General features: G+C 43.9%; 1 protein-coding gene across 2 annotated transcripts in view; it reads right to left on the reverse strand.

Moving 5' to 3' along the window:
• Positions 1-12,009, reverse strand: part of GNG13 (G protein subunit gamma 13) — a 104,002-nt gene that overhangs the window by 70,505 nt on the left and 21,488 nt on the right. For both annotated transcript variants that reach the window (XM_073361751.2, XM_073361752.2), the window contains exon 2: positions 7,396-7,489. The gene's annotated coding sequence lies outside the window, so the exon portion shown is untranslated. The remainder of the gene's footprint in view (positions 1-7,395; positions 7,490-12,009) is intronic.

Consider the following 12,009-nt stretch of genomic DNA (forward strand, 5'->3'; position numbering starts at 1 on the left):
TTTATCCTTTTGAATTCTACAATCATCCATGTTCCATGCTTACTCCTGACCACTTTTCTGCCTCTTCAAAGATATAGCTCTTCTATTAAAGCCAATGACCAGTCTAGACACAGTCACTCTTGGTAATATGCTTAGACTTGGGTATGTTATAAAGCCTGGCTGTTTTGTTTCAGTGAAGTTTAGGAGATTTTACATAAAGTCGTGTAAATCTTTTAAATACAGTGCTGTCTTCACCATGAGAACCAAAGCATTGATCACTTTACTGGAAGTCTTTCTTTTATTTCCTTCCTCCTTTTGTTTCCCCCTTTCTCTCTCTTTTCCTGAGCCTTGCACTCTCCTTTCTTTTCTCTCACTCCCTTTTCTCCCTAAATACATTTAATCTGTTCAGATTGTAGACAGATGAGACAACACTCTAGTACAGCCCATGATCACATGACCGGTGCTGAGGCAGTTTCTGTTTAAAACCAGCCACTGTTTCAAATTGCCAAATTTTGATAAGTTGTTATCCGCTGTTGCTGCCCCTGGCCAGTAGATTTTTATAACAGATGTTATTTCTTATTACATCGAAGGAAGAAAAAAAGATTACACCCTGTTAGGATGGAGGCGGGGGGACTTAAATACAGCTTGAGATGCTTTTAGTCTGTCATTTCGAAGACCGAAAGAAAGAAATGTGCAAGCGTTTGGTAGGAAGCGTTCAAAAGCTGGTAATGGTGGCATGATTCATATTGGTGTCAGCTTGTTTAAATTAAATTCCACAGGGATTTATCCTGCAAAAACTCGAAACAAATTTCAGACAGCAACCCCCCCAACCCACACACCTCTCACTTCATAGCATCTTAAATTAATGTAGTGCGGAAAGAGCAGGATTGCATCAAGACAAAGGCTGTTCAGCTGGGTTTGCCGAAACTGGAATTTTCTGAGCTTTCCATCCCCTATCCCCCCATGAAAGGGAAGATCCTCTCTTCTGTTTGTCTGGCTGCTTTGTGGCTGAAAGTTAACACAGGTTCCGTGCACCAAATGAGTGCAGAACAGGGAATCGAGATCCACACCGCAGAGGAGAGGGAGAAAGACATTTCTGCTGAATTAGCCGATCTCATTTTTGTTATTTGCATTACAGTAGTGCTCCCAATCAGGCTCAGGGCTCCATTTCACTAGGTGCCGTATGGTTACATAGTAAGACTCCCTGCCTCAAAGACATTATAGTCTAAGGTAATACGGCTAAATTCTGAGATCTTGGGTCAGGAGGGGAAATGTCCTCTAAAGCCACCCATAAGTCTCACTCCTCCTTCATGGAAGGGTAGAGTCAGCTGGATCCACCTCCTGGCAGGGCATCCTTTTGCAGGCCTCAGGGTTTATGCCTCGGGAAGCGCAAGAGGGCTATGTGGGCAGGATGTACTCTGCCCTCCCAACGACCTTGTGGAAAACGCTCAAGAAAGCAAATCAGGGAGTGGATTAGCCAGTGGTGTAGTAGGGCCAGAATGCTGTTCCGGTGGTCACATGGAGGACATGGTTTTGTAGAGCAAGATGGTGTCCTCCATCCAACATAGCCTTGCACACACTGTACGTGCGAGGTCATGCCAGTGGGATGGGGTCATTCTGGTACTTCAGCAAATCAGGACTGCACCGCTGGTATTAGCTTTCTGCCCCTTACCCTCCATTCTGGAAAACTCCCCTGGAGAGGGTGGGGATCTATCGATCTAGGCCATATATGGCCCCGGGGGACCCTGTGCTTCTAAAATCATGAGGAGGCGGGCAGGGGAGGTGAGGCAGGAGGCGGGCGAGGTGAGGAGACAAATGGGGAGGCGAGTGGCAGGCGGGTGGGAGGGTCAAGGAGGAGCCCTCCTACCAGAACCTCCCCACTGCCAGCGCCTCCTGCCTGCCAGTGGGCCCCACCTATCAGTGCCTCCCCCTCCCTCTCAGCGCCTACCACCTGCCGCGGATCAGATATTTCGTGGCATCAGAAGGGGCTGCGGGGAGGGGGTGGAACTGGGTGGGGAAGAAGTGGGGCAGGAGTGGGGCCTTGGGGGAAGGGGCAGAGTGGGGACAGGGCCTGGCAGATTAGAAACTCAGCACCTATGTCCCGGGCCCCGCACCCTCCTAGGAACGGCCCTGACTGGTTTCCAACCCACTTGTCTTCCCTTCTCTCCCAACGGAAGAATATGGAGGGCATTCCATGAAAGAGGAACAACGTGAAGTTGTCTTTATGGGCGTCCCTAGCCAGGAGGATACAACTGGGCCCTCAGGCCCAGATCCGTAGCTGGTACACATTGGAGTAGCTGCATTAAACTCAATAGACCTTTGCTAATTTACACCCCGCTGAGGATCGTGCCCTCAGTTTTTACTCAATCCTTACTCAGGCAAAATTCCCACTGATTTCATAAGGGAGTTTACTGGAGTAACAATCCCAGCATTCAGCTCACAGAAGCCAGGGCCTCTCTCACAGCCCCCAGGTATCTCTGAACCTGTTTTCCACCTACAAAAATTCCTCAAAACTCTTTTTTTGCACAAGTAGAAAAATTACAGTTTCAAATGGAAAACAAAACAAAAATATGACCCCTTCCCTCTTTGCCATGGTTTAACATCGTCCCGAAGGAAGCGACTGTCTTGAAAAAAGAAAAAAAAAGTCACAACGCTTGTTGGCTACTTTTATGAGTTTCTCTGCCCCGTGTTCTGAGGTTGGCAATGCCAAGAAAACCTAACAGCTTTACGAAGAAGAGGCCTTGGAGAGTCAGAAGTAAGTCTGGGAGAGAAATAAAAAAAAAGTAGAATGAGAAAACCTTGTAAATTTGGTACCAGCGAGGATGGAGAGGGGCCAAAGCTGACAGAAATCTGCCATGAAACAAATCACATTGCAGACTTCCCTGTTCAGAAGTCACAACGCCCACAGCTGGGAGAGAGTCCAGTGTTATTTTTGGGCAAGCTTTCTGTCAGTTCCAAGCAAAGTTTCAGTAAAAAGAAAGAGAGTGGGAGGGAGATGGAGGTTTCTTTTTAACTAGAGATGTTGGAAAGACATTTAAAATGATGGGTAAAGCATTAGCAAGCCTACTGCAGGGAGCAATCATGTCCTGCTCAGAGCAGACCACCACAGACATGACCTAGAGGGCCCCTTCCATCTCTAACTTCTATGATGCTACAAAATGTCTCAGAGGTATCTGAAAGCTGGTGCCCCACCTGGCAATGTTTCACATTTCAAGGTTGGTCCTGCATTTCTTGTACAACCCAAAGCCTCACTGACTTCAGTGACTATGAGTGCAAAGAGTACAAGGCCAAATGCTTTTTAAACCATCATTTAACGAATAAGAAAAGAGAATGGGGTATGCTGAGAAGATTCCAAAGATCCATTCCACATGACTTGGTGGAGAGAAGGGATGGGAGTGCCGGCTATAGGCTGGCTTATGGCCTTTACCCCCTTGTGAATTTGGGAAGCAGGCAAATGCTCCATTTCTGGCAGATGCTGTAGGAGCTGAAGAATAAATTCTTAAATGACTTAAATGTTAAATATCTGCCAGTCTCTTGGTCTAACCAGGCTATTAGCAAAAGACAGTTGTTTTAATGCTCACGAGTAATGACCCATTAAGGGGTTATGAGTGACTCAACAAACAACCAATGCACTGTGCTTAATGAACGATGGCACTGCATGCTCTTAGGATGGAAGCATGGATTACGGGCCAAATCTTAGTCCCCATATAAAACACCAGCAAATGGGCAGCCTGCAGGCACGTTTCACAAGGGCCAGTGGGCCTGAGTTCTCCCGCAGCTGCTCTGCTGATGTAATCGTCATGGCTTTACCACCCTCTCCCCACCATATCCCCCGGGAGGGAGGGTAGACATGGCTGTTGGATCAGTGCATCAGGAAGCAAATCACCTTCTATGTCCTCAACTATCACCTCAGTCCCGGAGTTTCCTAAGCACTAAGGCAGATGAAGCAGGGTTTGAGAACACCCTGCATGAGTTCTTCACAGCCTGTCTCTGCCCAGTGCAAACTAGATTTGCACTAGAATCATCTGCGTTCATGGTTGGAGGATTTTGCGTTATGGATGCCTATGTGCAAATGGCCCCTTCTGTTCATATAAATATAGATCACACATGGATGATAACTCCAAAGGTGTTATTAGTTACAGTAAAAAGAAAAGGAGTACTTGTGGCACCTTAGAAACTAACAAATTTATTTGAGCATAAGCTTTCGTGAGCTACAGCTCACTTCATCGGATGAAGTGAAGAAACAGACTGACAGAGCCAGAAGAGTACCCAGAAGTTACCTACTACAGGACAGGCCCAACAAAGAAAATAACAGAACACAACTAGCCTTCACCTTCAGCCCCCAACTAAAACCTCTCCAACGCATCATCAAGGATCTACAACCTATCCTGAACGACGACCCATTACTCTCACAGATCTTGGGAGACAGGCCAGTCCTTGCTTACAGACAGCCCCCCAACCTGAAGCAAATACTCACAAGCAACCACACAACACACAACAAAAACACTAACCCAGGAACCTATCCTTGCAACAAAGCCCGTTGCCAACTGTGTCCACGTATCTATTCAGGGGACACCATCATAGGGCCTAATCACATCAGCCACACTATCAGAGGCTCATTCACCTGCACATCTACCAATGTGATATATGCCATCATGTGCCAGCAATGCCCCTCTGTCATGTACCTTGGCCAAACTGGACAGTCTCTATGTAAAAGAATAAATGGACACAAATCAGACGTCAAGAATTATAACATTCAAAAACCAGTCGGAGAACACTTCAATCTCTTTGGTCACTCCATTACAGACCTAAAAGTGGCAATTCTTCAACAAAAAACCTTCAAAAACAGACTCCAACAAGAGACTGCTGAATTGGAATTAATTTGCAAACTGGATGCAATTAACTTAGGCTTGAATAAAGACTGGGAGTGGATGGGTCATTACACAAAGTAAAACTATTTCCCCATGTTTATTTCCCCCCCACCCCCACTGTTCCTCACACGTTCTTGTCAACTGCTGGAAATGGCCCACCTTGATCATCACTACAAAAGGTTCCCCTCACCCCCCGCTCTCCTGCTGGTAATAGCTCACCTTACCTGATCACTCTCGTTACAGTGTGTATGATAACACCCATTGTTTCATGTTCTCTGTGTGTATAAATCTCCTCACTGTATTTTCCACTGAATGCATCCGATGAAGGGAGCTGCAGCTCACAAAAGCTTATGCTCAAATAAATTGGTTAGTCTCTGAGGTGCCGCAAGTCCTCCTGTTCTTTTTGCGGATACAGACTGACACGGCTGCTGCTCTGAAACCTGTCACTAGTTACAGTGCAAGCTGTGACTGTGGGAATTCTGAAGACGAGGCAAAGTGCTGTCTCACTACTACTACATAGATTCCTATGCTTCCTCGTCTGCTGGATGTATCAGCTCAGTTACTGAGGGATGGAGCAGCTGCCATCCTATGGGATGTATTCTTGTAAGGCGGGTGGGTGCATACATTGGTGCAGCAAGATGACAGTCTACTGCACTGTAGCCTTGTGCAGTGACTTCATTATTAAGAATGCTAAACAAAATCTGTTGCCTCATGGCAGGAAATCATTTGGGTTTGATGGAACATTTGGTGGGTCTTTTCTAGTGTATCCCTCCACCCACAGCTGCAATGCAAGGTTGATTTCCTTATTAGGAAAGCATCTTGTATTTATAGAAAGGTTTTAGGATTAGTCTTCCATGCCTCCATCTGTGGCAATTCTGCAGTCACCCTTGGCAAGCTTACTCCACAACCTGAACTATTAGGATTATAGGATTGTATACAACCCTGGTGCAACTTCATTGACATTTGGCTCGTAAGGATGTTTCCTAATATTCAGCTAAAGTTTTCCCTTGCTGACCCCACTGACAAGACATTGGAGTCAACAGATCTTCCTACCCTATAGCACAACAGTGACAGCTTCTCTTCTACTTGAAACAACTATTACTTTCTTCCCAGTCCAGTTTAACAGCATCATTACAAAAAATACTAAAAAAATTAAATCACAAAAAATATATATATATGTTCAGACAACCCCAGCGGGTCTGATATCTGCCCCTTCCAGAAGCAAGAAATGCAGTGTTAATGCTGAAACCCCATAAAATACAAACACCAACATCTATGCAGGAATCTCTAGGTAGGGTCTTTTAGCATTGTATGGTCCTACATATCTCAGGCCAAATCCAAATCTCCATTTCACCAGTGCAAAACCAAAGAAACTCCACTGAAGCAAATGGACTTCTTCTAAATTTACACCTGTGGAATTCAGATCAGAATCGGGCCCCAAGTGCCATACACATTCAATGGAGTAAATCAAGGAGATATATTGGTGGTAATTCAGCTTTTTCTTTGAGGCTTGAAAGATGACATTCAGAGCTCTAATTTTATTCAGATATAGCCTTACTTGATATAGGATGAAATCCTAGCTGTGTTGAACTTAAGGGGAATTTTTATTTTAGGGTCTGATCCAACTCCAGCTGAAGTCTTTGGGAGACTTTCAGTTGACTTATGTGAGCATTGGATTGGCCCTTTGAAAAAGAGTAGAAGCCAAGCCTCCTAGCTTCTTTTCCACAAACATGGTCAAGCAAGTCATCTTTCCGGGCCTCGTTTCCCTCTTTGTGAAACTGGGGTAATAATATTAAACTACCACCAAGGAATGTTATGAGGCTTAATTAAGGTTTGTAAGTCATTAAGATTCTGAGGCTTAATTAAGCACTTTGAGATCCTCCGATGAAAGCCACTCTATGAATTTGACAGTTTCCAGTTTGATAAAATGCTATCAGGTCACTACAGTAAGAAAATTATTCTTCAGTAAAAATCAGCACATTGAACTTGTTCCTAGTGCATTAGAAGTGGTAGGTGCTTAGTGTGAAGGTGTGTATAAAAAAAGCTCACCACCACATTACGGTATGTTTATAAGCCCAATTAGAAAAAAATCACCTTTTTTTACCATGGAATTTTGAAAAGAAAACCATTTCCAAGAAACCTGTTCTCAGAATGTGTGAGTAGTTTTTAGAGTAACAGCCGTGTTAGTCTGTATTGGCAAAAAGAAAAGGAGTATTTGTGGCACCTTAGATAAATTGGTTAGTCTCTAAGGTGTCACAAGTACTCCTTTTCTTTTTGAGTAGTTTTTGGTTTTTTTTAAATTATTTCATTGCTTTGCTTTTCTAAACAAGGTTCTGATTTTTACTAACGACAACGACAATGTTTAGAAAAAACCCCAAGATCTGGATTAACTCTAAAGCTATTTCACTTTCACTCCATTTCTTTTGTCTCTCCACAGGGAAATCCTCAGTGCACAGCTTCCAAACATTAATGAACAACAGCCCTCTCTCTGTACCTTTTAGGGCCCTGATTCACAGTGATCATCCATAAATATTACTTTAAAAACCTTTTCTGAGACGCTCCCGGGGGCCCCGATCACAGCCGACGTCAGGAAATGTCAGACATTTCTCCTTCTCCTCCTCAAGAAGCTGGTAGCGTGGCTGGAAAAGAACAGATGCGTTAAAGGCTAAGAGATTTACAGCACCCCCCACACACGGGAACCATAAAATGACAATTTGTTCAATTTCAAAAGCAGACCTCTTGCCCATCACAGGACCTTTCCCCACTGTTGATAAAGCTGGGCTTAAAAAGCCCAAGATCCTTTTTGATAAAATGGATACAAAGTTCATTTTTCAAACTGTGCAATACATGAAAGAGGGAAACGTAGGTCTCAGAAAGTAGAGAATGGTTGGTGGGGGTCAGTGTTAGCATCCTCTATAGACCTGTCTCTTCGGAGGCAGAGCATACGCAAAAATATGAGTCTGAATCTCCTCTCACTTGCCCCAGTGGTGAATTATTTAGCTCATAAGCTCTTTGGCACAGGGGCTGTCTCTTACTACCTGCACGTACCTACTATAATAGGGCCCAATCTTGGTTAAAGCATGTAGTTGTACCATAATAGGAATAAATAAATAAATTTTCTGGTGTAATTCTAATGACTTTCCTGGAATTACTACTAATTTACACCAGCATAACTCAGAACAGAAGGAAGTACTGTGTTTCTTAAGACTGCTTTGGCAACGCCTTCACGGAGGTCTGTCCTAGTCCTTATGCAGATATAGAAAATATCTTACTTCTTCTACATTTTTATCTGAGCATAGGGCAAAATGCAGGGACCATGCTTCAATGGGCATTTGCTCAAGTTCTTCATGCCAGATTGTTTCCTTCTCTAGTTAATCACAGAACAGATACAGTATGGGAAACGCAACACAAATTTCTCCTCAACATGTCTCAAGCCTGAATTGGACAGACCAGCTCTATTATAACTGTGAGAGGATAAGTTCAGAAGGTAGGAAGGGTGGTGTGGTAGAAAAGGTACTACATTAGCACTCAGAAGACCTATGTGGTCTTCCTATGTGACCTTGGGCAAGTCACTTAAACTTCCTTCTGCTTTTGTTCTCCATCTGTGAAATGAGAATAGTACTTCCCTACATCACAGGACGTGGTGAGGACACGTCTCAATGAGTGCATGATGTTCAGATGCTCTAGTGGTGAAGGCCGTATGAACACATAAACTGGACTTCACGGCTCTTTGCTGAGGCTCCGAACGAGGGTTTCAATTAGTTTCAGCTGTGGTGGTGGATTTTATGATGTAGACAAAAGGAATTGGAGGGACACTCAACAACTTTTCCCACACAGACCACTGAACAGCTTTTGGCTGCTACCAGCCGGGACTGGATGTGAACAAGTGACCTAGAACTAACACGTACATGACTATTTTGCTACCACTCTTCCGAGCCATCCCTTGCTCCAGAAAATAGCTTCCTCAATCAGTAAATGCTGGCACTAGTCCAGAGAAACAGATTATGGCAGGATGTAAGTCTCCCTCTAAAATAAAGAGACAGGACTTGCTAAGCCAACTGACCACACTCTCTCTGGTGCTATATAAACCTTTAGGTGCTAAATAAACCAACATGAGCAAGTGCAACATACATACATATTATAGCATCAGCATAAAGGGAGGTCAGGACTGCCTTTTCCATTGGGACTGTTGGGGAATCATGTAAATTAGAGCCATAAATGTGAGACACTGATAGTGCTGGCATGACGAGAACATAACATGATCTAATGGTTCACAAGCTTCCTTCCCTTGCTGCCTTCATACTATTCTCTAAACGTAGCTCATGTCTGACCTGCAACCCCCTGTTACTCCAGGCCAGTTCACTATACAGCTTTGCCAACACACCTCAAAGAGCTACACTACCTCCCTGATATTCCTTCTTTGCCCCCCAAAACGGGTCACTCCAGCTCAGTCCTGGCCCTGATCCTCAACATACCCCATCCTTATTCCAGCCCCGATCCTCAACATACTCCATCCATGCACCTCATTTGTGACTTACGACAATCCAACTCTGTTGGTTCTGGGCATCTCCCGAGCAGAGATGGCCAGTCACGGTGCACCGTGCCACGCTGTATCATAGATTAGTCATATGCACTAGATGTGCCACTAGGGGATGTGGTTGCCAAACCCATTTTCACTGGTGACCTTAGATTTCAACCTGGCTGCATTGTGATGTGATGATTAATTCTATATGGCAAATACTCATGGCAGAGTCAGCTGACAGGCCACCTCCAAGAAAATACCAGCTGTCTGCAGCATAGGGCTCCTATTCAAGGAAAGCTGTGAGTTGGGACCTTCTGCTTCTCTCACAAAACCAAGAGATTGTTAATTTTGCTGGCAGTTTCCGTTAAGGAAGAGAGGGTTAAATGTGAGACCAAGCTCTAGAGTCTCACCATTTCATAAGTAAAGGGAAAACAGGCTGATGTCAAACTGTTAGCAACACTCCCAGGGGTTCAGATTTTGCTACAGACCTGGAATTCAGACCTGGTTCATCAGAACTCTCACTGATGTCTGTGAACATACTGGGGAACCAGAACCAAACTTCAAATGAACCTGGGGCCAAGTTTTATGCAATCTGGATCAGTTTATGGTTTTGGGTGGAAATCAAGCAAACCCCAATGGTGTTAGTTGAATTTCAGGGTATACTTCAACTTGAAACTCAAATCAAATCCCTCACAGCAAGGGGATGTCGAAGAAAATGTTTGCTCAAACGCCTGCAAATCTAAATCCCTGTGTTTCAGGCTGCTCTTGTACAAATTTACCTACCCCCTTGCCTCTGAGAGATCAGACATAAGGTAGCAGGGGTTGAACACGTTTCTTTCAGGAGACTGACATCACACTGACAGCAGAGGGGAAACATATCAGCATTCTGGCTTAGTGTGTTTAGTCAGTCGGTTTTCTCACTTCCAGTTAGTCTGTTGTTAGTGTTTAATTTTGGTATCATTTTCAAGGTGGCCCCAAACCAAAACCCTGGATCTAACTCTTTCCCCTATCCCCACCCCCAAACTTCTTACCACAAACTTTGTGAGATTCAAAATCTTGATCTAGATCTAAATTCTGCGGCTCGAGCTCACCTCTAGCATCATTGTGATTGAACCTGAACGAGAAGTGAAGCAACACTACCCAGATAACGGCTGAATACAAGCAGAGTTCTGCATTTATTGCTTAAGTCATTCAAAGTGATTGTAGTGCAGCCAGATTTACTTCTTATATATAGTGCTACACTTATTAAACCTCCAGAGGAGCTCTTTAAGCTGTCATTTAGGATTTAATTGCTTGATATAACTGCCTGCTTTAAAAAGCCGCTGTGAAATAGCCTTCCCGTCACACAAACCATCCTCTGCTGTCCAGGACCCTCTAGGAACTCAAAGGGTTAAAGTGCTCCCAAAAACACCTCGGATCTGTCTAGTCCAGGGCTCCCCTCCTCTTCCCCATTTTGAAAATATTAGAAAGAAAAGGCTTAGAGACCAGAGATTTATGGGCTAGCCCATCACAGAACCTCAGTTCACACTTAGATGATAGGGGAACAGCCTCAGTTTAACAAAGGAGCAGTAAAGCATGCTCACCAGTAAATTCTACCTATTGGGAAGAGCTAAATCCTCCTTGGATTATTAAAAGCTCTGCAAGTCCTTGGAGAGAAAGGCTGCACCTTTTTTATGGCTTGCATTATTAATAAAAAGCTGGTGAAATACTTACTGTTGCTCTGTAAATCTTCCAAAGACAGGAGCCGGTTGCACAGATGTTGGGGCTGGAAGGAAACTCAGAGGCCATCAGGTTTGACCCTCATCCCCATATTCTCCCTTCCGCACCATGGAGAATCTTCTCTAAAGCACTGACATGGGGGGATCCCAGCTTCACATCATCAGAACGCTGGTATGTGTAGGCATGTTTCTTGGAATAAGAGAGTGGTGATCTTAGGGTCATCTATTCTGGTGACATCCAAAGTTGAACTCAACTAGGCATGGAGAGTGATCCTCCTCAAGTGTTGAGAATTGCTTCAAAGAATCCCCTTTCCAATGAATCCCTTGCCATTGCAGCCATGAAGGGAAGAATTCTCTGCAACCCGATCTCTAGAGAAGGTCTCTTGTGCAGAGCCATTCCTGAGTGCCCATTGGGCTGGGCTTGAGGTCTTGGAAGATTCCTCATTTATGCTGATTCAGGGCCTAAAACTTAAGCTGGGTGGGAAATCGTTTTCCCATTCTGCAATTTTTCTCGAGATTTAAAAGAATTGATGGGAAGTTGAAATCTCAAAAATTGCCCTGAACCGAAAAATCTGGAAAAAATACCAGTTTGGGTCAATTGAAATGTTTAGTTTCAATACTTTCAAATATTTTGTTTCAATGCTGACTTTTTAAAAACTATAATTTAAAATTCTACATGAAAAGCCATTTCAAAACAAAAACTTTTTGTTTCAAAAATGTTGAAACAGGAAATGTTATCAGTTTCTAAAAACTTTGTTTTCAACAACTTTCTGAAATCAGAAATTTGTCGAAACTGACCCTTTCCTGCAAAAAGTTTTGATTTCAGTGGATCAGCATGTTCCAAAGAAAAAATGTAGTTGAATAATTCCCAGCCTGCTCTACATGGTACCATTGCAGAGGAGGTGTGGAGTGCCAGTGA

Source organism: Lepidochelys kempii, chromosome 10 (assembly GCF_965140285.1).
Source record: "Lepidochelys kempii isolate rLepKem1 chromosome 10, rLepKem1.hap1, whole genome shotgun sequence".
Lineage (NCBI taxonomy): Eukaryota > Metazoa > Chordata > Testudines > Cheloniidae > Lepidochelys > Lepidochelys kempii.